At 33.9% G+C, this 27,856-nt stretch overlaps 1 protein-coding gene across 19 annotated transcripts in view; it reads left to right on the top strand.

Moving 5' to 3' along the window:
* Baz2b (bromodomain adjacent to zinc finger domain 2B) overlaps window positions 1-27,856 on the top strand; it is a 362,220-nt gene that overhangs the window by 79,358 nt on the left and 255,006 nt on the right. The gene's annotated exons all lie outside the window — the stretch shown is intronic.

Raw genomic sequence — 27,856 nt, 5'->3', positions numbered from 1 at the left:
AAATTTTTTTTTTTTTTTTTTTTTTTTTTTTTGCTCAAATTTCCCCGTTTCAAAGGATCTTTTAACTTAACAGTTTAACGATAAGTTGTGTGGCTTATTTTTGTGTTTTGCTCTCAAAATGAACTGACAAAAGTCTGCACATTTTGTTTGGTAACAGGTGGAAGATTGTGTGCAAAAAAAAAAAAAGATATAAACTTTTATTTTCTTTGTCATTAACCTAGTTTTTGTGTACATGTTTCTTCTGGTTCTTTCAAATTTATAGTCAGCATGTTCCCTTTTTTGTTTGCCTCCCTATAGATTTTTCTTTAATTAGCTTATTAGTTAATATTTATGTATATATTACTAGATTACCTTGCTCCCCTTTTGTAACTAAGTGTTCTGCTTTTTGTTTTTTTTAAATATTTTGAAAAACAACTATTAACAAAAATCTCAAAATACTAAATGCTTTTCAATTTTGGTAAATATTATTAATTCAAACCTTTGGCAAAAATTTAGTATGTAAAAAGCAGAATAGATTTTAATTCATAATCTCTACCTATGAACTCTTTGTCAGCCATTATGAAAAGATGTACAGTAAAAACTAGTGTTTTAATTTGCTTGTCTAAAATAGTTTTTCACCTCAGGAAAGTTGGGCTGGTCACATGATCAAACTTAATGATACACTCACTGACTAGTGTATAAATAAGAGACACTGTAAATTGAATGGGAAAGTGGAATTCTGTCTCCTGTAGTCATTTTCAGTCAGCGTATTTACATCTCTTCTAACAAGGACATGAAACTGTCTGTATTTAATTTGCATTCTCTTTGTCTTCTGGGTTGGAGAAAAACATTGGCTACAATTAACTTAAAAAAACCTATTAGAAATATTTCTGAATATGTTAAAAATGTTTGTCTAAATTGTAAAAACTTTCAATGTCAACGGTATGTGTTTAATTTCTGTATGTTTTCAATTTCTGTTATTTGCTATTTATCCAGGAATTTGCTTTATGTAAAATGCTATATAGAGAAAGCTTGACTGAATTGAATGTGTGCCATTTATGTGAATTGTAGGTAGGTGAAAAATGTTTAAATAGTTAAAAGCACATAGAACAGATGGTTCTAAATTATACATGCAACAAAGGACTGGAAGATTTGGCAGATTATAAATGGCAAGCAACAGAGGATAAGCAGTTTAAGAAAATGGTAGTTAAGTACATTGGATGTCTCACACCTATTGTAAACACTACATATTATTGTTACTGTGTTTCATAATCAATAATTTAGATAGCATTATGACACTTGTATATTTCAAATAGAAAAAAGTGAGATTTTACAAATATTTGCAATGAGTTGTTGAATGTAAAATTATTTTAAGTCTGATGACAGTTTTTTTTTTTTTTTAGAAAATCAGATTGTATGATTTGAAAACAAGATGTTATTTATGAGAACTTAATATTATGTTCATATAAGGGTTTAAAGAGAAATAAGAGTAGGTACATATTTTAAAATCCAAATAATAGAGCCTTAACTGTTGCCTTAGATTAAATTAGTATGAACAAGAACAACATTTACTCTTACAAACACTTAAGATAAAATATTTTTAGACTGTTCAGTATTGGAAATGCATTTGTTAGAGTGCTGTTGGGACTATTTACTAAATATTAAGTGGAAATGATATATATTAGTTTTAATTTTTGAGTTTTGTGATACTGATTTTACTTTATGAATATAGTTTACTCTAAATTTTTAAAATGCAAGGATTTTATGTAGTTTTTGCCTTTCTAAAAGAACATTTATTTATATTTAGCATTTTCAAAAAATTAGAATAACAAAGTATTCAACTTTGTAGAAATTTGTTTTTATTTTTTATAAGCCATCATTTAAAATGCATATAAGACTATAAAGGAAATCTTGGAATTTTAATTCTGTTGCCCTTTCTCCCATTTCTTTGTTTGCATGTTTATTATAGAACTGCAGTGTAAAGGAGCAGATGTTTTGCCAAACATCCTGATGTGTTGCTTTTTCTTATGGGAGTGTATAACTGTTCCTTCTGATGCATCAACTTGACAGCTGGTTGATTTCATGGAGCTGCTAAGAAGCCATTAGTGGTGTCATTGAATTGAAACAGAACAGTCACTCCCAGCTTGAACTGCAATTGTTAATGTCTTTGTTGCTACTTTTGTGTTACTATACAAAATGTAGGATATCACAGTTGTATGAAAGTTCAGGATTTCTGTCTTACCTCCTTGAATTAGTGAAAGCGTATGTTAGAACTTGATGACTAGTAGGTTTAAAGATTTCTCAAAGAAAAAGATATTAATTCTAGTTTTTGAGTTTTTGAACTAGTCCTTGTTAGAACTACCAAGAGAAAGAATGTGATTTAACTCAAAGTAACAGGGTGATTTTTGATTCCTAAATGAAATTGTTATGATCATGGTTTAATGATTTTTAATATATTTGATTTCCTGAGGGATTAATCAGATTACCTAGTTTGGTTTTTAAGAGGCTTTCGATTAGATAAATTAAACATCTTTTATCATAAGATCTTAAAAATATTGTTGTTTATTTAATAAAGGTTGACTCATTTGGTTTAGTGTTCTTTTAAACTTTTTGTAGGAGACAATCAGAAGAGAAATAATTATTGGAGTAATAAGCTATTTTGTTTTTCATTTTCTTTTGTAAGGAGGCCAAAATGTTACTTAAAAATTCTTACAAACTTATCTAAATTATTCTGGTAATTTAGTGATCTTTTAAATTAAAATTCTATTTTGTTACAATAACTTTTATTGATAGTTGAAATGGTGATACTAAAATGGTGTCACTATCCCACTGGTACCTAAGTATTTTGTACTTATTTCTAAGTATTTGCATGGTTTGGTCAGTGGGAGGAAAGATGGGAAAGAGGAAAAAGGAAGAATAAAGAATAATAGTAACTGACAAAACACATTTTTAAAAAATTTATGTAAAAAACTTGAAGTTGATAAGATGGTAAGGATATAGTGTGTTTTATTACTATGTTAAAAGACTTGATCTATCCCAGTGTTTACTGATTTTTAAAAATTTTAGACTGTTGGATGTATTAAGCATTTAACAATTCTTTAAGAAGCAAAGAATTTATAACATTTAAAATAATTTGCTTGTTTAAAAAAATAAATATTTAAGTTGTGAAATTTATGGTTAGAATATATATATATATTCTGAGGCAAATATTATTAAATATATATATATAGCTGAGGCAAATATTATCAAAAGGTTTTCCTGTATAATATAAGCAAACTTTTAATGCTTATACCCCTGACTGATTCTAGAATTATTATTTCCTGAAATCATGTTTATGGAGACACTTTCCTTTTAAGTAGGTCATATATTACTTTGACTAAAAGTAAGATTTATATTCGGATAATATGCTTTCTCAAGCCTTTTTGTATAGTAATTTTAGAACTCCTTAAAAAGAAAATCTTTGTTACCTTAGACTGTGATTTGGTTTTTAAGAAATATATTTATTTGTTGCATATTAATATCAAGGCAGATAGTCATATAAACCAAATAATGATAAATTGAGTTACACATTAAATATAAACTATTTTCAAAGGAATTTCAATGCTTAGTCTATTTTTAGAGATAATATAGTAGCCGCCAATAAGCATCCTACAATTTAAGTGGGAGTTTTCAGAATTTAGTTTCTTAAAGGAAGGTAATTCTGAGTAGAAGTATCAGAATTTAACTTTGTAAGCTTTTCTGTTACCATATTAACTTTGAAATTGTGGGTAATAAATATATTTAATTCATTTACAACAAATATGGAGTTATAAACTATTGGTAATATCTACTGAAAGCAGGAAAATTAAATGCATTTATATGATTTTCCAATCTCTTCTGAGTGCTACTTGATTTGTGGCAAGTTATAATAGAATTTGAGATGTAAAATATTTTAAAAGTCCAGATATTTGTAAGTTAAACATCAGCTTTCTCAAATTAATAGGCTTTATAAAAATGAGGTTAAAAACAAGCTTTTATCCCACATATATAAATTGTTATATTGTGTAGTTTTGATTTGTTTTTAAAAATAAAATTAATGCTTTAAAAATATTTTTTTATAATTTATAAAATTTGGCATTAATTTGGCTTTTGAATGCCTTTTAGTTATATATATATTATTTAATATTGGAGACAATAACGAAAGTAATTTGTAGGTAAAAATCTTTACTTTGTGTACATGTGTGCATAAGAAAAAAGAGCATTTCGTTTGAACATGATTGTTGCGTTGGTTCTTCATATATATATATATATATATATATAGACATAATTGTGTTTTTTTCTATTTTCTCCTCTTAACACTTTTTCCACAAACATGCACTCATTAATCAAAGATGCTGCACTCCTGCTGAGGGCAGAGAGGTTCATCAAATTGGCAGTCAGTTTGGTGTAAAGAATGGTGTACTGAAGCTCTTAACTCGCTGGGACATAAATAAATCTATGGTCTTTGTATGCAAACCCTGGAGGTTAATACTGCATAATTCAGCATCCTGTCTTTGTTTTTATGATTGATGTTTTTAAATGTTTGAAGCTTAGTGCAAGTCTTCTAATAGATCAGGTCTGACAATCTGATTGGCTGTAGTAAGAAAGCCTTAGGTTGTCAGAAAGACTTTGAGTATGCTGCAGAGATTTTGATTTTTTTTTTTCCTACAAGATCATTGTCATATTGCTTGAGCTGTTATAGGAATGTACCAGTGATTGACATTCCCTGCTGTGATAATGGACCTAGTGCATGAAATGCCAATAGTTTGGTCCTATTTGTTCGGAAGCTTACTGCTATTTGTATCCTTAACAGAGCTAACATGTAGAACAAGCAAAACTACTGGGATTTCTCTGTAGAAATAGTGCTGGGATTTGGCTTTAACATGAATTGGTTGCATATTCATAATTTAAGAACAGCTGGTTACAGCAAGCACATAGTCATTTGCAAGCTATTATAAACCGTTCCACTCACACATGAAGCTTGTGCTTGTTGGTGATTTTTCTTTTCTTTCCTTTTTTATTGATCTACCTGCGTTTAAAATCTGGTCACTGCTGCTAAAGAAGCTCTTCATTTTAGCTGTGTTTGCAACACAGAACAACCTCAATTTAAAATATTAATTGAAACTAAATTCTCAGTAAAATGAAGAAGCTTTGAAGGAAACAAGAGGTCATGTCTTATGTATCATATATTTAATCTTGGTCAAAACCAACCAAATATACAAACCTATATTATACAATCTTTTGTAATTTTTGGAAAGTAATGTTTTATGATTTTGTCCATAGATAGAAAATTTAATTGTTTTTGGCTTGAAAATATTGTTGATTATATTTTACAAGTTATATATAGTTTTGGGAAACAGCATTAACAATAGATTGTGATTAATTAGCTGTAATTAGTCCTAAGAGTAGAAAAGTGATAGTACTTTTAGTTTATGAGTAACGTAAAGCAAGATAGAAAGGAAAATTGATAGAACTTTATAATTTGATTAGGATATTACTATATTAAAGCTACTCTAAAAATTTTAGAAGGAATCTAATGAGTAGTCTCTTTTGCTTTTGGGGGCCTCTTACAGTATTTACAAGGTATGTGTAAGTTAGTCCAGCAATACTAGTTTTCTGCACATTGTCAATAGCGATTATAAGGAGAGAGGAGAAAACCTCTCTATCCCAAGTTTTCAATAAGAGTGGGAGGAAAAAAATGGCAATTGTAATTTCAAATATTCTTTTATGAATCAAAGGGAGCAATGCCTTGATTTGTGTATGTGAAAAACAAATGGATACCTGAGTGATTTATGATAATGCATTTATATTGAACTTTTCACACAACATAGTGTTAGGTTCACATGTACATGCATGTGTTTGTCTCCATGCCGCGTGATTAAATATCTCTCAGCACTTCAAGGTTGAGAACCAGTCCTAAGAGTGTATTTTACTCTTTCTTAGTTTCACAATTGACTAGATATGTTGGTAATATAACAGAATATATGGCCAAGTTTGATCTAGCTGTTAGTAGCCTGTACACTTTTTCAAAATAATAAACTCAACAGTTATTAAAGGACGAGGTGTATGTTTCACTTTTGAGTTGCATAGGATCACAATTTTATGTATACAATTAAGTTGCCATTATTTGAGGTTACATTGGTAATTTTGTGAATTACTCCTTGCACTTTTTTTTCTCTCTCCCTTTAACAACTGTCCTTTCAGGTATTACCTTACTTGTTAGCACCTCAGCACTGAATAAGCAAAGAAAATAAAAGGAAGTAAAATTTAAATGTCTAGTTTTCCCCACTTCTTGATCATTCAAATTGAGAATTGTTCTTAGTTTTTTGCTAAAAGAAAGTATCTTTTCTAGTTCTAATTACAACAAATAATTTTATTTAGAAAAGAGAAAGGATGAATTAATGGGCTGAATTTTTTATAAGTAACTAAGCAAAACAAAAAAAACTTAGGAAATTTTGTTTGTAAAATGAATTGATTAATGCCACACAGGAGAATTATAGGTGTTTAATACACTTTTATTGTTCTAGTATCGATATTAAGTAAAAGAGGGGGCAGCTGCCTTTGTTTTTCAAGTTTATACAGAATACTGTCTCTAAGCATGCCTTTGGAGAGTTATAGACAGAAGTTTGTGGAAATTCAGAATAGGAGAGAGATGGCTTGTTGTAGGAATAATTATCAAAGGCTCATTGGATTTAGGAGCATTGAACTAGATCAAGAAGAATGAGTGAACTTTGGACAGGTATGGTGGCACATGCCTGTTATACCAGAAGCTCCAATGGTTGAGACAGGAGGATCGCAAGTTCAAAGCCAGCCTCAGCAACTTAGTGAGGCCCTAAGCAATTCAGTGAGATCCTGTATCTAAATAAAATACAAAAAAGGGCTGGGGATGTGACTCAGTGGTTAAGTTCAATACCCAGTACTTTATACAGAGATCAGGAAGAAAGGATCCAACAAAGGGAGGATAATATGAGCCTCCAATTGCTAAAATACATTAAACTACTCCCTTGGGTATCTGGGGTTGTTGTTCTGCAACCTTTTTGAGATAATCTGAACCCAGACCTCTTCCACTAAAAGGAAGAGAATATGTCAGGGAAACCTTCCCTTTCTCCATTGCTTTCAAAATGGACTGCTGGCTTTCTCTGAGGAAGGTGGGTTAATCAGTTTCTAATCATTCATTTCAATCACAGGCTTGTTTGTGGAGGTCAGGTTAAAACCTACAGAACTGCCCTTTCTGGTCAGAGGTATCCCAAATCTTCTGTTGTATGTGAGGTTTTCCATTCTTCTTCATTTCTTCTATGCTTTTGTGAAATTTTTTTTCCTTGAAACTTACTGTGTGATCATACCTGCTAATAATATTGAGCATAGAGCAGAGTGAATAATCACCCCTGTTACCCTTTTCTCCACTTGGTGGAGAAATTCTCCAAATTTCCCTCCAAGGGAAATTTGATGGTGTTGAGTCAAAATATTTTTATTTCTTTTAGGGCTGGGGATGAACTCAGCGGTAGAGTGCTTGACTAGACTGCTTGAGACCCTGGGTTTAATCCCCAGTACCACAAACACACACACAAATAAAATTATTTCTAGGCAGACTAGTTGGACTACCATAGGCACATCCATAGGGTCAAAAAGCAACAGAACTTGTAGTCCTTATTTTTAATAATGCCAATACTGAATTGTACTAAAATTAGAAGTATCATTTGAGAGTTTGAAAACAAGGAAAGATTTTTTAAAAAATTCAAACATAAAGATATAAGGGGATGGGTGCGTTGTAGCTCAGTGGTAGAGGCTTGCCTTTCACGTGCGAGGCCCTGGGTTCGATCCTCAGTACAACATAACGATAAACAAATAAAAATAAAGTTCTTGTGTCCATCTACAACTAAAAGAATTTTAAAAAGATACAAAATAGTCTTATATATAATGTTTTGGCTAACAATAATAAATTTCAGTGGTTAGTATTTTCCTAATTTCATTATTATTACATAAAAATGAAATTTATTATACTGTACAATAATAATGAAGTTTGCTTCCTTTATTTGTAATATTGTGATAAGCATTAACTTTTATGAAACTTGTCATAAGAAAACCTTTAAAACTTTTACATAGGTGGGTACAGTTGCAGTACCTGCCAGCTACGATGGATGCTGAGTCAGGAGGATCTCTTGAACCCAGGAGTTTTGGACCAGCCTGAGCAACATAGTGAGACCCTATTTTCAAAAACAACAACAACAAAAAATATCTTTTACACAATCTTTTTTTTTATCTTGCACAAGGATAAGTTTTGAGAATAGCCATACTTCCTATGTTTTCTAGTTTCCATGATGACATGGTTATTGAAATATACTTCTGATCTTCCTTGTGAAAAAAGTAATTTTTAACATAAATCATTATGATGACATGAGAAGCAGCAAAATCCATCTTGAACATCTGAGAAAGTCAGGAGCAGCCTATAAGTCACAGGATGATGTTTTTCTCCCTTTTATGGGTTGTTCATACAAGATGCTAAATGAAATAGGGTCTGCAAAGCTGCAGTAACTAAGAGAGGTTATGGATCCATCCTCTTTATTTTAAAAAAGGGGTTACTACAGAGCTTTTGACCATAGTGTTCTAAGTATGATTTAACATTGAATTCCTTTGCATCATCAGCAGCTTGTTTTGAAAATCGCTCTTTATCTGTAATCTTACCTTGGGGATTTGAAGTAGATAGTTGAAGGGTTAGTAGAGAAGGGCAGTGCAAAGAGGCTTTGCACTTTTAAGTGAAAACTGTCTTTACCCTTCCCCTTCCAGAAAGCCTGTTCATAGTTGTACTTGCCAAAACTCACAGAAGAAAATTGTTCTAGAGAATGTGTAAATATTTTCATATTATGTATAAAATGGGAGGGTAGGAACAAGGGAAACTCAGAATTATTTCTCTTTCTCTCTCTTCCTTCTTCCCTGGTACTAGGCATTGAACCCAGGATTGCTCTATCACTGAGCTACATCCATAGACTGTAGTATTTTATTTTTTTTCTATTTTTATAGAGGGAAATTTTTTTTCCCTTCCAGTTTCTTTCCCAGCATGAACATCTTATACTAAGTTGTAGTAGTCAGGTCTCATAATATTTTTTGGCATGTATTTTTTATGTAAATATCTTGGCTCCTAATGTAGGCCATCCATGATATTTGGGGCTCAACTACATAAATCATATTTTTCAATGCTGGTAGTGAAACTGTATGTCAGACATATGAAGGACAGTATTTTGGTGTGCACTGTGATACAAATGCAATGTTTATCATATTTTAACACTATCATTGACTAGAACCCACTCTTACTTTAAGAGTCTCTACTGTTATGTGAAGGTAGCCTGGTTAGAGATAGTTTCTGTGCTCAAGTATTACTCTTGATGTTACTCAAATATTTTTTAAAAATTAATTTGCAATTAAAAGGGTGCAAGAAGATGGTAGAACTTGACTTGGATCTTGGAGGAAATAGGTATTTTAGCTTAGACTAGCTGAATGAATAAGAAGAAATAGGGATACTTACTGTTTTAGCCAGCTTTTTAACTTCTGTGACTAATTGTAGAAAAGCTTATAGTTTCACAGATCTCTGTCTGTAGACAGCCAACTCCATTTTTGGGGGCTTGAGGTGAGGCTGAACATCATGGCAGAAGAGGATGGCAGATGGAAGTGATTCACATGATGGTTAGAAAACAGAGACTAAGCTCAGATCACCAAATATATCCCACAAAGGCACACCCCCAATGACCCACCTCCTCAGCCATACCCTACCTGCTTTCAATCACCACTCCAGGGGGATTAATTCAATGTCTTCACTGTTTGGATTAACGCTCTTATAACCCAATCTGCTATACTTCTTGAATTGTCTCATAAATGAGCTTTTGGTGGACACGTCACATCCAAATCATAACATCTACCTACCTAAAATGTGCCTAAATAGTGGGAGATAGAGTTAGTTAGAAAGGGGAATTTGGATTAACGAATACATTTTTAAGTATAAGGACAATGTGATTAAAAAGTTGTTTTAAAAAGGTTTGGAAGAAATCTGTTGAATGTATAAAAAGGTTATTAAAATAGACCAGTGATTTATTGAAGAAATTTTAATATAAAGTGGTAATGATCAGGCTAATAGCATGAATGTTTAGAAGGATAAATATGATGAATGTAATAATTCAGAGAATGGGGTTGGGCTAATTTAGGAAATTGTATTACCTTACATTCATATCGATTTCATATGATTGTAATAATAATTTGATGTAATTGAACATTTATGCCTTCTTTTCAGATGATGAAAGTGAGAACTTCAATGATTGGTTATAGTTTTCTGCTTACCATTGGTTAGGTTTTCTTTCTAATACATCATATGGGTCTTCTTAAAAATATATTTATTTTTTTTAGTTGTAGTTGGACATATACCTTTGTTGTATTTGTTTATTTTTACGTGATGCTGAGGATCCAGCCCAGGGCCTCACATGCATTAGGCGAGCGCTCTACTGCTGAGCCACAACTCCAACCCCTATCATCATATGGTCTTATGATGGGTAGGTTTAAGGCAAATTCTTATCTGTGTGTGTGAGGGAAGACTGAACCCAGGGCCTTGCGTATGCTAAAAGCACTGGCTCTACTGAGCTACACTCCCAATTCCTCTTGTGTTTTGTAAACCCTTGTAATTCTTTCTTGTTAAATCACATTACACATTGATGAATAAGTACACCAGCTAGTATAATACTTTGCATTTCCATTGTTTGTAAAATTGCTTTAATTATGTTTTGTATATATACCAATGCCAAACACTGGTTTCTGAAAATCAGTGGGAGATAGAAGATAGTATGTTCTAAATATATTACAACATATAATACTTGTTATGAATCTGTACTTGTTATGGACCACTGAGTGTAAAGTTTCATGACTCCATGATTGTGTATGAGTGAGACAGAGATTAAGGGCTGAACCCGGGGTGCTCTACCAATGAGATACACCCCCAGTCCTTTTAAACTTTTTTATTTTGAGACACAATCTTGCTAAGTTGCCTAGGCTGGCCTAGAACTTGCAGTCCTCCTGCCTTACTCAGCTATGATCCCAGCCTCTGGGATTATAGGTGTTGGTCTTGCTAAGCTCAGTGATTTTGCATGTGATGTTCCTTGTCAGCAATTCTTACTTCTTTCCTTTTGGGGGTGGTGGGACTGAATAATGAGGATGGAACCCAAGGCTTGACACATGCCCTGGAGGAAGCTAGGCAAGTGTTGTACCACTGAGCTACATCCCCAACATTACCCCCCCGCCCCCCTTTTTTTTAAGATTGGAAGAGATTTTTTTTTTCTTATTGGTGCATTATAATTATACATACTAGTCCCCAGCCCTTTTTATTTTAAAGATGTAGTCTTGCTGAGTTGCCATGGCAGGCGGGCGTGGAACTTGCAATTTGCTTGCCTTAGTCTCTGGAATAGCTGGAATAACAGGCATGTGCTTCTATGCCCAGTGTTTCTTTCCTTTTACTTGGTAAAATTGCTTTCTTTTTTCTTTTGTGCTGCTGGGATCAAACCCAGGGCCTTTCACATGTTAGGCAAGTGCTCTAATACAGCCACATCCTCAGCTCTTGCTTATTTTCAACAACATTCTGAAGAGTTGATTTTGTAAAATCTTTCCAACTATTTCCCCATAGGGTTATCTAATTCTTCCTTGTGCTCCAATAGTCCTGTGGCTAGTGGCAGAACATATACTTACCTACCTTCATTCTTTCTCTCCTACATTTCTTTCTTCCTTCCTTTATGCTTCAGTGAAATTTTTTTTTTTTGCCAAATGCTAGGAATTAAACCCAGGGCATATGTGCTCTCACTGAGCTATACCCCAGCCCTACTTCAGTGAACTGTTTTTTCCTATAATTTGTTGTTCTGTTATTTAAATAGGATTAATTCCCAGAAGTACATTTAATGGGTCAGGGGCTAGGAATATATAAAGACTCTTCCATATATATGGCAGTCTCCTTCTCTCTCTCATATGTGTATGTATGTAATATATATACACACACACACATATGTATATATACATATATACATATATATATATACATATATATATATAAATAAATATATATCAGGTTTTGAGAGGATTGTATGAATTTACATTTCATAAATAATATATAGTAATTTCACCATTTTACCATGTAATTGGATTGGGTGGGTATTTTAATCTTTTATAGCCCATTCTAATTCCAAAAAATTATCTTAATTCGCATTCTATGGGGTGAGCACTGTCTAGTGTACTACATATTATATTTCTTTTTTGTGATTTATCTTTAATATTTGCCTGTTTTGCACTGGATCTTAGTGTATTTATAATAAGCTACTTATTATACTACTAAATTATTTAAGTATTAATGGTACTTGCTATTTTTATTATTTAATCAGTTATTTTGCTTTTTAATATTTTGTGTACAGAAATGTGATATGTTAGCTTGCTAATTCTGTTCTTAAAAATAATTTCTTATATTTTTAGGCTTAAAATGCCTTCTTTACCAAAGTTTTTATAGTTATTTATCATGTTTTTATTTTATTGTATGGCATTTAATTCTGCATTCCTTTCTGCTAGTAAATATGTCCTTTTCTGCCCATGTTAATAGGCCTAGCTTCCCATCAAGACTTATTATCTGAACCATATTTTCATGTTTTATGTTGTATTGTACAGTAAGATATACAATCTTCCTATTTTAAGAATGCTGAGCTAGATAACTAAAAGTTAACTTTTAAATTTTTTTTTTTAATTTTTTTTTAGTTGTCAATGGAAATTTATTCATTTATTCACTCACTTATTTATTTATTTATTTATTTATTTATATGTGGTGCTGAGATTGGAACCCAGTGCCTCACACATTTTAGGCAAGTGCTCTACCACTAAGCTACAACCCCAGCCCTAAATTTTTTTTAATTGTAGATGGACACACAATATCTTTATTTATTTTTATGTGGTGCTGAGGATCGAACCCAGTGTCTCACACATATGAGGCAAGCTCTTTACCACTGAGTTCCAACTTCAGCCCCAAGGTCAGTGTTTTAAAGCATTTTTTTGATAGTTTTGTTTCAGTCTCTTGTGATAGTAATCTTTCTTAAAAATTATAGTTTTATTAAATTTACTGAGCATTCTAAAAATAATCTTCCTTGATAAGGTAGGGTTATCATCTTAGTAATTCTGTTACCTTTTAGATATCTGAATTAAGACTATTTGAGAATATAACTTGACACTTTAAAAATATAAATTGTCATATTAACTTATATTTGTGTCATTGGCTTATTTACAAGTGTATATATAACTCTACACCTTTCCATTTAGTTATTCCTTCTTACAGTTAATCATATTCCTTGTCCTTTGACTTTTTAAAAAAAATCAATAGTATTTTTCACTGTAAAGACTTATAAATTTTGTTTAAATACAGAAATCATTAAAATTTCAAATGTCTGAAGTTCCATTTTTATAGTCTTGATATATGTTACTAGTATTTTTTTATGTTGAAGCATATTTATTGAAATGAAAGTGTACATGAATGAAACAGCAAGTTAGTGTCATAATCCTTCCCTTACAGAATATAAAAATGAGGGACATGGGTATGGAGTGAAATATTATATCAGGTAAGAAAGAACATAAATAATCTGTTAATTAAGAGACAAGAACATTGATGACCTTGGTACTAATAGTTTTAGTGGAGTAGTTTGGGCCAAACCCCAAGAAACATGGAATTTAGATAGGGTTTTTTTTTTTTTTTTTAGTAAGGTGAAGGGAAAGAAATCAGGCAGTTTCTGGGAAGGCAATGTGAACCTGAGGATGATTATCTTAAAAATGAGAATGGGGTGAGGATGTAGCTCAGTGGTAGAAAGCTTGCCTAGCATGCACAAAGCCTTGGGTTTAATCCCAGCTCCCAGAAGAAAGAGAGAAAAAAAGAAAATGAAGATACAGTTGGGCACCACTTGCCTGTAATCCCAGTGGCTCGGGAGGCTGAGGCAGGAGGATTGACAGTTCAAACCCAGCCTTAGCAAAATCAAGATAAGCAACTCAGTGAGACCCTGTCTCTAAATAAAATACAAAAAATGACCGGGCTGTAGCTCAGTGGTTAAGTGCCCCTGGATTCAATCTCTGGTATCAAAAAAGAAAGAAAAGAAATTGAAGATACAGGGGCAGAGGATATAATTTAGAGATTGTCTGACAAGTGTGAAGAAATGGGCTTCAATACATGTTAGACTGACATTAACTAGAAGGAAGGCTGTTTCTTTCAATGTAATTAGGGTGAATGAGAAAATGGATAAAGTGGTGAAATTGGAGGGTTGATGGAAAGACATTTCAGAGAGTTCAAACAGATACCAGAAATTCTTCACCCAGAAATGGCTCTTTGTTGCTTTTTTTTTTTTTAATTTTTCTTGTAGTTGTAGATGAACAGAAGGCCTTTATTTTATTTGTTTATTTTTATGTGGGGGTGAGGATTGAACCCAGTGCCTCATGCATGCTAGGCAAGTGCTCTGGTACTGAGCTACAGCCCCAGCCCTCTTTGTTGCTTTTTGAATAAAACTAGTTTTATTTCCCAGGTTTTTTTCTGGGTAAATAATATACATTTTTTTCTTTCTTCTTCTGTTTTTTTTTTTTTTAACAAATGTTATGTAGTTTTGCATTTTACATTTTTATATTTTTAATCATTTGAATTATATCAGAAGCATTTTTACATCTTTAAATATTTTCAAATAGCATATCATAATATATTCAACTACCCAATTTTATCTTACTTTTCTTTTTTTTTTTTTTTGAGATCGAGCCTTGCTAAGTTGCATAGGCTAGCCTCAAATTTAACATCCTCCCGCCTTGAATACTACTAGCTGGAACTACAGGCATGTGCCACCGCATCCAGCTTTTTAAGTTACTTTTTAAAAAACATATATCGTTGTGTAATGGGCTAATATAGCATCGAATGTACCTAAGCCCTTGTGCATATTCTAATTATTTCCTTAACATTTATTCCTAGAGTAAAATTGCCATGTCAAAGGATATTAGTATGTTTTATATATCTAGTAGTATTCTGGAAAATATGTGTGTTTGAATGGAGCCCTGATTTATAGTATCTGTCCTTTTCTGTATGTCCTATAACAATATCACTGAATAGAGTTAAGTGTAGTTGCACAACCATTATATAATATTTCCACTATAATATAATAGATGAAAATAAGCTCCACAACATAGATAATAATAAAATGTAGTAAATATTACAAAGTGATGAGCTTTGAGTGTTGATTACCTTATTTTATTTTGTGACACTAGGAATTGAACTTAAGGGTTTCACCCATGTTATGTATGTTTTATCACTGAGCTATATCTCCAGACCCCTTAAATATAATTTAATGGATTATAAATTTATGTAATTTAATTTATAAGGATTGTTGCAAAATTCCTGAGAATTCAACCACTGACTCTTAGGAGCTACATAAATAAGGTCCAGTAGACTTGCTAGATTATTTTCACTTTTGTTTTCTCTTTTTTCTATTACTGTTCCTTCTTCCAATTTCTGATGCATAGGGTAGAATTTTGTACTCCCACGTTGTTGAATATTGGAAGAAATGTGAGTATGGAAGACCAATGTGTGGGCTAGGGATATAGCTCAGTGATATAGTACTTGCCTAATCTATAGGACACCCTTTATCATGTCCCCAGCATGGGGGTGGGAGGTAAGCAATGTGTCATTCTTTTCATTTATGGCTTTTAGGTTTGTTTTACTTTTTCTTTTTTTGGGGGGGGGGCGTATTGGGGATTGAACTCGGGGACACTCGACCACTGAGCCACGTCCCCAGCCCTATTTTGTATTTTATTTAGAGACAGGGTCTCACTGAGTTGCTTAGCACCTCACCATTGCTGAGGCTGGCTTTGAACTCTCAATCCTCCTGTCTCAACCTCCCAAGCCACTGGGGGATTACAGCCGTGTGCCACTGTGGCCAGTGATATATCTTTTTTTTTTTTTTTTCTTTTCATTTTGAGATGAGGTCTCACTGTACTGCCTATGGTGGTTTCTAACTTATGGGTTTAAGTAAACCTTCTGCCTCAGCCTCCCCAATAGCTGGGACTTACAGGTGTATGCTGCCACTTCTGGCAGTCTTACTTTACTTTTCTCATAGATGAAATTTAAGTGTAAGCAAAAGAAGTGAAGTTAGAATTCCCAACTTTTTTCCCCCTCTAAATGACTAGTTTTTCCAGAAACATTATTAATTTGTACTGTTTGTTGAATTACTCAACTCTTATTTTTCTAATAATTTTTTAGTTGATCCTGTAGGTTTTTTCAAACACTTAGTCATATCTTATATAGATAAAGATCATTTTGCTGCCTTGTTTCCAATATTTATAACTTTATTCTTCTGTGTAATGTATAAAATTAAGTTGGCTAGTACTGGAAAGCAGTGTTAATACTAGAAACCCTTACCTTTTTTCTTGACTTTGGAAATGATACTTATATTTCATCTTATGTATGATATAGCTTTACATTTATTATATATATTTAAAAAGTCTTACTAAATGAGTATAAATCTATTTCTAGCTTATTAAGACTTTTTAAGTGAGGAAAGGAAGTTAAATTTTATTAAATGCATAGGCAATATGGTAGTGCTTGATGGCCTTCTTTGTTTATTTCAGTGTCACTTAAGTGTTTTGGGTTTTCTTTTGGTGGGTTTTTTTTTGTTGTTGTTGTTTGCTTGTTTGTTGGTGATGGGAATTAAACTTAAGAGCCTTGAGCATGCTAAGCACACAGTCTACCACTATACTACATTCCCAAACCTTTTTTGTTTGTTTATTTGTTTTATGATTTATGCTAGAGGTTTAGATGTTGATGGTTTTAATTAAACATTTGGAACAAGTGGGACGGTGAATTGGGCTACAGAAAGTATAGCTTGGATATGTTTTCTCCTAGAACTTTTTTCTTTTCATTTCTTTTTTTTTTTTTAGAGAGAGAGAGAGAGAGATTTTTTTTTAATATTTATTTTTCAGTTTTCAGCAGACACAACATCTTTGTTTGTATGTGGTGCTGAGGATCGAACCCGGGCCGCACGCATGCCAGGCGAGCGCGCTACCGCTTGAGCCACATCCCCAGCCCTAGAACTTTTTTTCTGAATCTGTTAAGATGTTTGCTGTGAAAGTTTCTATGATCCTGTGTGTGAGGGTTGAGGGCTCATTTTAGCAGTTTTCCTGCTTAAAGGAGAATCTGGCCCACCTAAGAATGTAGATGGGAAGAGGGGGATAATGGCACTCTGTAATACTTGGATTATGAGTTTTGTGTAGTGAATCAGAATTTATGACTGCTTAGTCAAATTTGATCACCTTCAAAGATAGTTCCTGCTGACCTCTATTACTAGCTTAGTTAGGAGACTAAGTTAGGAGGATCACTAGAACCCATGAGATTTCACAAAAAATAACATTCTTGTATAGGGTAAAATTTTAGATGGATAGAATAAATAGAAGTACATTCCAGGTGAGCAAAGCATAAGATGTAGAAATTTCACCAAAGTTTACATGTTTACTGTGGAAAGTAGTGATAGATAGAGACAGAAATACAGATTTTGGAAATACTTTTTGTTCTCTGATGGTACATATTAGCACACCTTATGTTTTCTTAAGTGACACTTGTTTTCCTTTTATTACTTCAGTTGTCATATAGAGTTGGGGGCTTAATTTTTGTTTCTGTCAGAAGTGGAGCAAGCCAATTTGTTATCAGTTTTGGGTAAATTACATCACCAACCTTTTCTTTTGTTTGCTATTAGGAATTGAATCCAGGGATGCTTTGCCACTGAGCTACAGCCCCAGCCTCCCCCACCATCTTTTTTATAATTTTGATATAGGGTCTGACTAAGTTGATTAGAACCTCACAGAATTGTTGTAAACATGTATTCTATTGCTGAACTACACCCACAGACTGAAGTTATTTTTAGAATCAAGTCTTCTATAATAATGGTCTTTGAACTATTTTGATTATGCTTTCCTGACAGTAAAAATATTTTAAAGCATGAATCACTGGTATATGTACATTTGTTTATGAATTATATGTTTACAATATTCTAATATTTTATGTAGGACATACAATATACTAATAAATCTAAATTAAGATAGAGGATAAGATAAAGCTCTCATAAAGAGGATAAGATAAAGATCTCATATCCTAAAATATTCAATTTTGAAGGCCTTATTGATATTGGACACAAGGTGATGTTTAACAATAATAGATACTGTAACTAAAATAATTTCTTCTTACATTCATAATTATTTTTGACTGAAATCATCATTTTTTCCTCACAGTGTGGCTGATAAGCAGAAACATCAGGTTTGACATTTCATATTGTTTCTCAAGATTCTATTAACTAGTAGTGTTTTTAGTCCATGAATTTTTTTGAAGGAAGCCCTTCATTTTTATGAAAGTTGGTTTAAAATAGTTAATATAACTTAAAAATCCAGATCATGATAGACCCATAAATGGTGTTTTGGGGCAAGATGCTGCCTATATGAGTAGGGATGCCTCTCTGAACCTCTCTGCAGTATGCAGTTCATGCTTTTCCTACTAGATGGATTGGGTATATATATATGATGCATAAAGTGCCTAACATTCAACCCCAAGGCTGGTAGCAGTCTGAATCCTCACATTAATTCTAATAATAACATTTTTCTTTATCTTAATAAAAATTTGACTCCATAATTTCTTCTTTCACTAAAAAAGAGCACCATGACCATTCCACTTTTTAAGAAATTATTTTATTCAGTTTCTCACAAACATTTCCTTTCTGGGCTCTACTACTTCAGCCTACCTTTATTCTCTTTTTGATTTTGTGTATCTCCCTGATCTACAGTGGCTAACTATATTAAATGTGTTCCTAGCATTTAAATAAATGAGCAAGAGAGGAGTAAGGTGTTAGAAAGTCATCAAGATTACTCATTTTGCATACAACTCAAATTGAAATAGATCAAAGACTTAGGAATTAGGCCAGAAACGTTGCAATTGCCAGAAGAAAACATAGGGTCAACATTCTGTCATATAGGCGCTGGCACGAACTTGCTTAACAAGACCTCCAAAGCCCAAGAAATAAAACCAAGAATCAGTAAATGAGATGCTTCTGCAAAGCAAAGGAAACCATTAAGAGCATGGAAAGCTTACAGAGTGGGAGAAAATCTTGGCCAGCTATTCCTCCAATAAGGAATTAATATCTAGAATATATAAAAAAGTAAAAAAACTTAACACCAAAAAAAAAAAAAAAAAAAAAAACCCAATCAGTAAATGGGCAAAAGAACCAAACAGAAACTTCTCAAAAGAGAAAATCCTATGGACTTGGGACTAAGGCAGGAGGATTTTAAATTCAAAGCCAGCCTCAGCAACTTAGCAAGACCCTGTCTCAAAAAATAAAAAGGGCTGGGGATGTGGCTCAGAGGTTAAATGCCCCTGGGTTCAGTCCCCAGTACAAAAAAAAAAAAAAAGAAAAAGTGAAACACAAATGGGCAACAAATTCTCTCTCTCTCTCTCATATATATATATATAGAGCCTCAATATGTTTAGCAGTCAGGGAACTGTAAATCAAAACTATGCTAAGATTTTATCTTACTCCAGTCAGAATGGCAATTATCAGGAATACAAACAATAATGAATGTTGCTGAGGTTGTTGGGGAAAAGTATACTTGTACATTGTTGGTGGGACTTCAGACTAGTACAACCACTCTGGAAAGCAGTGTGGAGATTCCTCAAAAAACTATGGATGAGGGCTGGGTTTGTGGCTTAGTGGTAGAGCACTCACCTAGCATGGATGAGGCACTGGGTTTGATCCTCAGCACCACATAAAGATAAATAAATAAAGGTATTGTGTCCATCCCCCACTAAAACATATTTTAAAAAAAAACTAGATATGAAACCACCATATGACCCAGATATCCCACTCCTTGGTATTTTCTACAGAAATCTGAAATTTACATATTATAGCAATACAGTCACCTCAGTGTTATAGCAACACAGTTCACAATAAATTATGGAATCAACCCAGGTGCCAGATGAATGCATTAAGAAATTGTGATATATATATGCAGTGGAATTCTACTTAGCCATAATAAAGGATGAAATTATGGCATTTTCTGGAAAATGGATGGAAATGGAGAATTATGCTAAGTGAAAAAAGCAAAACTGAGAAACTCAAAGGTTGAATGTTTTCTCTCGTGTGGAAACTAGAGTAAAATAAAGGAAAGGGGGATGGAAGGATAGGACACCAGAAAAAAGATAAAGGGAAGATCAATAATGGAAAAGGAGGAAATCGAGAGGCAGAGAGTGGAGAGATGGGTAAGGGGAGGCAATGCAGAATGATTATTTTTTTTTAAAAAAATATATATATATATTTTAATATCTTTATTTTGTTGTTTGTTTATTTTTATGTGGTGCTGAGGATCCAACCCAGTACCTCACATGCGCGAGGCAAGCACTCTACCACTGAGCCATAATCCCAGGCCCAGAATGAATTCTTAAAATGTGATGTTATATACATGTATAAATATACCACAGAAAATTTCACTTTTATGCATAAGTAAAAAGAACTAATCAAATAAAAGTAGACTAGTGAAAGTGAAAGGAAGTCTAGTAGCATAAGGAAGAACAGAGAAGGAGAGGAAGAATGGTGGGGGGAATAGGAGGATCATGAACTGAAATTGAATTTCATGCATATATGAGTTTGCCAAGATGAATTCAACTACTACATATAACTATAAAGCTCTAATTAAAAAATAAGAAAGTTATAAAGATTTTTAAACTCTTTCAGAGTAGAGAATGCATCTTTTTATCTTTAGAGTTACAACAGTACTAGATATTAAATTTACCATTTATATGTAATTAATATATATGTTTGTTGATTCAATAGTTGTTATTTTAGAAAATTTTGAAGAGTGAATAGAAGTATGCCCAGATTGGCAAAGCAGGAAAGGCTTTAAATTTCACATATTGGAGGAATTTTAGCAAATTATTTTGGAATATGAAGCTTAGACAGATGAAGAAGAAACTTCCAGGTGATGGGATATCATTGAAGTTTTCTGTTATTAAGTTATTTGAATGGAGGAGGGACATGAATAAATTTAGTGAGATTCTGATTTTAGAAAGGTATCTGTTAGCATTATGGAAAATATACTTGAGGGAGGAGACAGAGATTATCATTTCTTAGTAGAGAACTTCAGATGTGTAGGACCTTGTAGAATTAAAATGGCGATGGAAAATCTAACATGCTTCTATACATTAAATCATATTATTTTAGTTTTAGAGTTTATATTATGCAAGCCTAAGCATATTCTATATTGAATAATTAAATTTTCTCATATATACTGAATAATACATTTTTCATAGTTCTTTATTGATATCTGATTAAGTTTTTAATGTTCAAAGTGACCATTTAGGGGCTGGGGATGTGGCTCAAGCTGTAAGACACGCTCGCCTGGCATGCGTGTGGCCCGGTTCGATCCTCAGCACCACATACAAACAATAATGAATGTTGCTGAGGTTGTTGGGGAAAAGTATACTTGTACATTGTTGGTGGGACTTCAGACTAGTACAACCACTCTGGAAAGCAGTNATTTTAAAAAATGCTTCCAGGCATTTTCTGTAAAATGTACAGCAAAGAACTTCTTATCCAATGCAATTGGAGATAATAGCTAATCATTTAATCAAAAATGTCAAATGAGAAATAATAAAAAAGATACATATAGATAGAAGAAATATAAACATTTAATAAAACTTTCACATTCATTTGCCATTTATTTTTTATGTGTTTGTGTTTCGGGCACAAACACAGACAGATTTGTATGTGTAGCTTAACATCACCCCCACTAAAGCCCCCACCAAATAACAAACACAAACACATAAAAATCTTTGAGGATACGTTCTCTAATTGGAAATCATTATCTTTCTTGCATACCTACCTCCAAAATAAAAATTTTATATCAGATTCTTTAGAGTGAAACAAGAACTTAGTTATTTATAAAACTTTCTGGGTGCAGAGTCTTTGTGCATTTTTATGATATTTTCTGCTGATTGTTCATATAGTTAGTTGTCTTACATCTAATTTAACAGTAATTTTAATTTTATTTTTATTAGTTTTTTTATACATAAAAAAATTATACATAATTTTTTTTTTTTTGGTACTGGGATTGAACTCAGTGGCACTGAACCACTGAGCCACATCCCCAGCCCTATTTTGTGTTTTATTTAGAGACAGGGTCTCACTGAGTTGCTTAGCACCCTTGCTTTTGCTGAGGGCTACCTTTGAACTGGAGATCCTCCTGCCTCAGCCTTCCAAGCTGGCACCTGGCCAATAAAGTATAATTTGATGCACTAATTTTTAATTTTAAACAGAACTGCTATTACAAAGATTTTAAGAAGTATTTAATTTTAAGGGAAAATAGTTCTTTTTTTGTACTCACTTCATTGGTGTATGTAATAATTCAATTATATAATTACAATATAAAATACTACTAGTTCTACTAGATTCGAGAAAAAGAACATGACCTTTTAGGCAGGTAAATCAGTGAAATTAAAAAATAAAGGCCTATTGGAAAGGGAGAGAAATATGTAAGTGCTGTTAAAATTTTTGCCTTTGCACTTTTTTGTCATATGTACCTAAAAAATGCCACACACATTATTTAACCAGATCATCTTTGAGAGGTATCTCAAAGAGTTCTGTTTGCCCTGAAGTCATTCTGGGAGGTCTTCTCTGACACACTCACCTTCCCATATTCCAGTCGAGGGTCTTATTGGATGAATATAATCCCTTTTGTTTTTATCTAATCCCTTTACATTACTAAAATTTCTTCTTCCTGCATCATTATTTTTACATTTCTTAGATTTTAACCATCTACACGCTAGGAATAAAAAAACCAAATTCTCTCTTGGACGTTTGTTCTCCTCACTACTACACCAGTTCTCTGCTTTTCATTCAATAGAATTGTATTTGCTTCTTCTAATTCCATTCTTTCCATTCTTGACTCTGCTTCTTTCATGCTTCTGCTTCATATTAGCTCTACTGAAAGTGTTCTCATTGTCTCTGGTTTATATCAGTAAACTTAATCTCATGATTAGTTCTCATTCTTGTTTTTCTTGACAAAATTAGCAGTGTTTGACACAGTTTATCACTCTGTCCACCTTTGAAGTATTCTATATATTTTTTTTATTTTCAGAATTTCTTTGTTGTTTTTCCTTTAGTTTTCTGGTTAATTTTCTTGTTATTATTGTTCCTCTCCTTTCCTCCCTTCCTTCCTCCTTCCTCCTTCCTTCTCTCAGCAATCAATCTGCCAGTTTTAGATAATATCTACATACTGCCAAATTTACTTTGTGTGTGTGTGTGTGTGTGTGTTTATGTACCGTGGATTGAACTCAGGGGCACTGGGCTACTGAGCCACATCCCCAGCCCTATTTTGTATTTTATTTAGAGACAGGGTCTCACTGAGTTGCTTAGCACCTTGCTGATGCTGAGGCTGGCTTTGAACTCACAATCCTTCTGTCTCAGCCTCCCAAGATATTGGGATTGCAAGGGCACGCCATCACACGTGGCTGCTTAATTTTTTTTTTGTAAACTCATATTTTTTTTCTTCAGTTTAGACTCCGTACCTCTCTAACTATCTATCTACTAGCATCTCAAATTTAGCATAATCAATGTCAGACTTTTGATTTTACTCTCCTTGATCTATTCCTTCCACAGGCTTTCCCATCTTGGCTAATAGCAACTCATTCCTTTTACTCATCAAGAAGATTCTCTTTCCCACATTGACTCTTCTTTTCCTTATCTTGACTTCTCTCATATTGCACTTGCAATCTATCAGGTAATTGTATTGACACTTCTTCCAAAATATATTCAAATTTTCTTCCCTTTTTATCACCCTATTCCCAAACACAGGTTACTATCATCACTTAGATTATTATTATTTTTTTTAAAGAGAGAGAGAGAAAATTTTTTTAATATTTATTTTTCAGTTCTCGGCAGACACAACATCTTTGTTGGTATGTGATGCTGAGGATTGAACCCGGGCCGCACGCATGCCAGGCGAGCGCGCTACCGCTTGAGCCACATCCCCAGCCCCACTTAGATTATTTGTAGTAACCTTCTAAATGGTTTCTTGCTCTTATTCCCAAAAATCTATTTCAACATGGCTTCCAAAGTGATCCTTTTAAAACCAAAATCAGATCACATCCCCTCTTTGCTCAATCCTCCCATAAGATTTAGAGTCCTTTCATTAACCTACAACGCCCTTCATGATCTTCTTCATAGATCCTTATCCCTCACATAATTTATTAGTATACCTCCTCTAATTCACTCTGAGCCAGCTACACAAGTCTCCTTGCTGTTTCTGGTACACACTTCAGACACATTCTTGCCCTCAGGCATTTGCATTTGCTATTCCTTTAAATAACCTTATGACTCATTTTTTGCTTCATTCAAACCATTGCTCAAATGTATTCTTTACTGCTTTATTTTTCCTGTGGCACTTATGGCCTTCAAATGTACTGTGTATTCTTGATAGAGATAAAAATTTGTCCTTGCTTTTTCTGGGAATAAAAGGCAGTCTCTTTTTTTCTTACTTCCTATAATACGTCTTCTTAATCTTTCATGTACTGCCTTTATTTTTTATTTTATTTTTATTATTAATACTTTTTTTAGATGTTTAATTTTTTAATTTTTTTAAATTATGCACGACAAAGTGCACTTATATATTTTGGTGTATCATGCATAGATGGGATATAATTTCTCATTTTTCTGAGTATATATATTGTAGAATCACATTGCTCATACAGTCACATACATACATACAGTAATAATGTCTGTTTCGTTCTACTGTTTTTCTTATCTCCACATCCCCTGCCTTTTTCTCCTTTCACTTCCCTCTACCTAATCTAAGGTAATGTTGTTATTATTATTTTTTGCATTACAAGTCTTAATACACATAAATACCATGCTTTTTGTATTTCTGTTTATATATAAGGTATGTTGACATCCAGTTCAAGTCTTCATACATGTACTTTGTATAACATATTAATTGTACAAGTTATTGGGTTTCACTGTATCATTTCTATAAATGCATATGTTGTGCCTTGATCATGTCTACCCTTCTTTCTGCCCTCTCTTGTTTCTCCCTCTCCCTCCTATTCCTTTCCCTAATAGTCCCTCTTCCACTTTCAGGGTATTTTTTGTTTATTGTGTTTTGTTTTTTTAGTTTCCAAAAATGAGAGAAATGGCAATTCTTGTCTTTCTGTGTCTGGCTTGTTTTGTCTAACATGATGTACTGCAATTCCATCCATTTTTCTGTAAATGACATATTTTTATTTCTTTATGGCTGAATAATACTCCATTGTGTATACCATATTTTCTTTTTATTCCCCGCCCCCTACAGGAGTGGGTACTGCAGATTAAACCCAAGGGTGCTTTACCATTGATCTACATCCTCAGTCCTTTTTTTTTTTTTTAAATTTTGAGTTAGGTTCTCCCTAAGTTGCTAAGGGTCTTGCCTCAGCCTTCCAAGTTGCTGGGAATTACAGATATGTACCACCATGTCCAGCTATATACCATACTTTATTCATTCATCTGTTTATAGGAACCTAGGCTGATTCCGAACCTTAGCTAATGTGGATAGTGTTGTACTAAATATGAATAGGAGATATCACTTTTGTATACTGACTTCATCTTCTTTGGATATATTCCCTGGTAGTATTCTCTCCTGAGAATAGAATTATGATAATTATGATAATTCTATTTTTAGTTTTTAAGGAACTTTCATACTGTTTTCTATAGTTGTTGTGCTAATTTACATTCCTAGTGATAGTGTATAAGTGTTTCTTTTCCTTCACATCTTTGCCAGCATGTTATTTTTGTATTTTTTAAAAAGACAATAATCATTCAGACCAGGGTGAGATGTAATCTTGTTGTAGTTTTGATTTGTATGTCCCTTATGACTAAATATATTGATCACTGTTTTATTTGTTATTTGTACTTCTTCTTTTGATAAGTGCCTATTCAGATCATATTGATTTGGATGTAAGGTCCCCCCACCCCCGCCCGAAACTTCTGTGTTAATACAGAAATATTCAGAAGTACAATGACTGGATTATGAAAGTTGTAACCTAATCAGTCCATCCTAGTTTGAATGTGCTAATCTGGTGGTAACTGTAGGCAGGTGGGGTGTGGTTTGAGGAGATGGGTCACTGGGGCCATACCTGGAAGGGTACACCCCTCTGTCCTACTCTCTGCTTCCTGACCCTTCCATGAACTAAGCAGTTTTCCTCTACTGGACCTGTTCCCCATGATGTGTTGCTTCATCTGGGCGTAGAGCAATGGAGTCAACCCTCTATGAATTGAAATCACTGAAACTCCGAGCCTCAAACTTTTCCTCCTTTAAGTTGTTCTTGTCAGATATTTTGGTCACAATGATGCAAAAGCTTGCTAAAACAGACAATTTGACCTGTTTTTTGAATGGATTACTTTTTCTTATATTGTTAACTTTCTTGAGTTCTTTATATATTCTGGTTATTATTATTCTGTTAGATCCTAGCTGGCAGATTCTCATTTTATAGATTTACTCTTTAATCTGTTGTTTCATTTGTTGCACAGAACATTTGTGGGTGGGAAGGTACTGGGGACTGAACCCAAGGGTGCATAACCACTGAACCACATCTCCAGCTCTTCTTTTTTTTTGTTTTGAGGCAGGATCTCACTAAAGTTGCTTAAGGCCTTGCTAAGTTGCTGAGGCTGACCTCAAACTTGTGATCCTCTTGCCTCAGCCTCCTGAGTTGCTGTGATTACAGGCATGTGCTACCATACCCAGCTGTACAGAAGCTTTTAAATTTGATGTAATACAATTGTCAATTCTTGGTTTTGTTTTGGAGGTATTGGAGTTCTATTCAGACAATTATTGTCTGTGCCAATATCTTGAAATAATTCCCTGCCGCAGTCTGGCTGGGCACAATTCAGGAGCCACTTGTCAAAAGAAATGAACTTTATTTTTAGAACCATACATGCCAAACAAAACAGCTCCTCAGGAAAAACCCTCAGAGCCCAACTGCCACCACTGGCTTCCCACAAGCCTCTCTCACAACCACCAGCCTCTGTACCTCCCACAATCCTCCTGCTCTTGAGGCCGATTGGCTGGGTCGCGTGGGCGGAGCCAAAAAAGTCCCCCAATGAGCAGCTCCGTGGTCTGAAAGGGCAGGGAAACAGCCCAATGAGCATCACCGCAGAGGAGCCAATCAGCTAGAAGTTGATGGGGCCGCTGTGAGGCAATCATCAGCTGGCATTCTGAAAGGGCGGGGAAACAGCCCAATGAGCATCACCGCAGAGGAGCCAATCAGCTAGAATTTGCTGGGGCCGCTGTGAGCCAGTCATCAGCTGGCAGTCTGAAAGTTTGCTGGGGCCCCTTTGGCTGTGGCTCTCAACATCTCCCCCTCTCTGTTTAAACAACAAACATGTGGCTTAGGGACCGTGCCTGCCTTAGGTTGTCCAGTAGTACATATGGTCCTTACCCGTTATTGGATGAGCTGACCTCAAGGCATCAGCCTCCTGTCTTAGGTTGGTACCATTGCAATTGGATCTTACCCGTCACTGACTACCGGTCCAGTATACAGCCACACCTGTAGATAGGTCTTTGTACCAGTGGGGGGGGGGGCGAGGTTCTTTGCCTCACCTCTGTTGGCCCCCAAATTTTAGCTGGAACGACCATGACAAGCCAGAAGGGAGGGAAGATCACATCCAAGCCAATTGACGGCTTGGAAAAATTGTACCACCAATGACATCATCAGCAAAAATACCCCAACACTACCACAAGTCGCTGCACCAACAGATAGTTCACAATGCATACAGGTGAG

This window comes from Marmota marmota, unplaced genomic scaffold, assembly GCF_001458135.2.
Source record: "Marmota marmota marmota unplaced genomic scaffold, marMar, whole genome shotgun sequence".
Taxonomy (NCBI): domain Eukaryota; kingdom Metazoa; phylum Chordata; class Mammalia; order Rodentia; family Sciuridae; genus Marmota; species Marmota marmota.
Note: the sequence above shows the minus strand (reverse complement) of the source record. Positions and strands in the feature narration are given on the sequence as shown.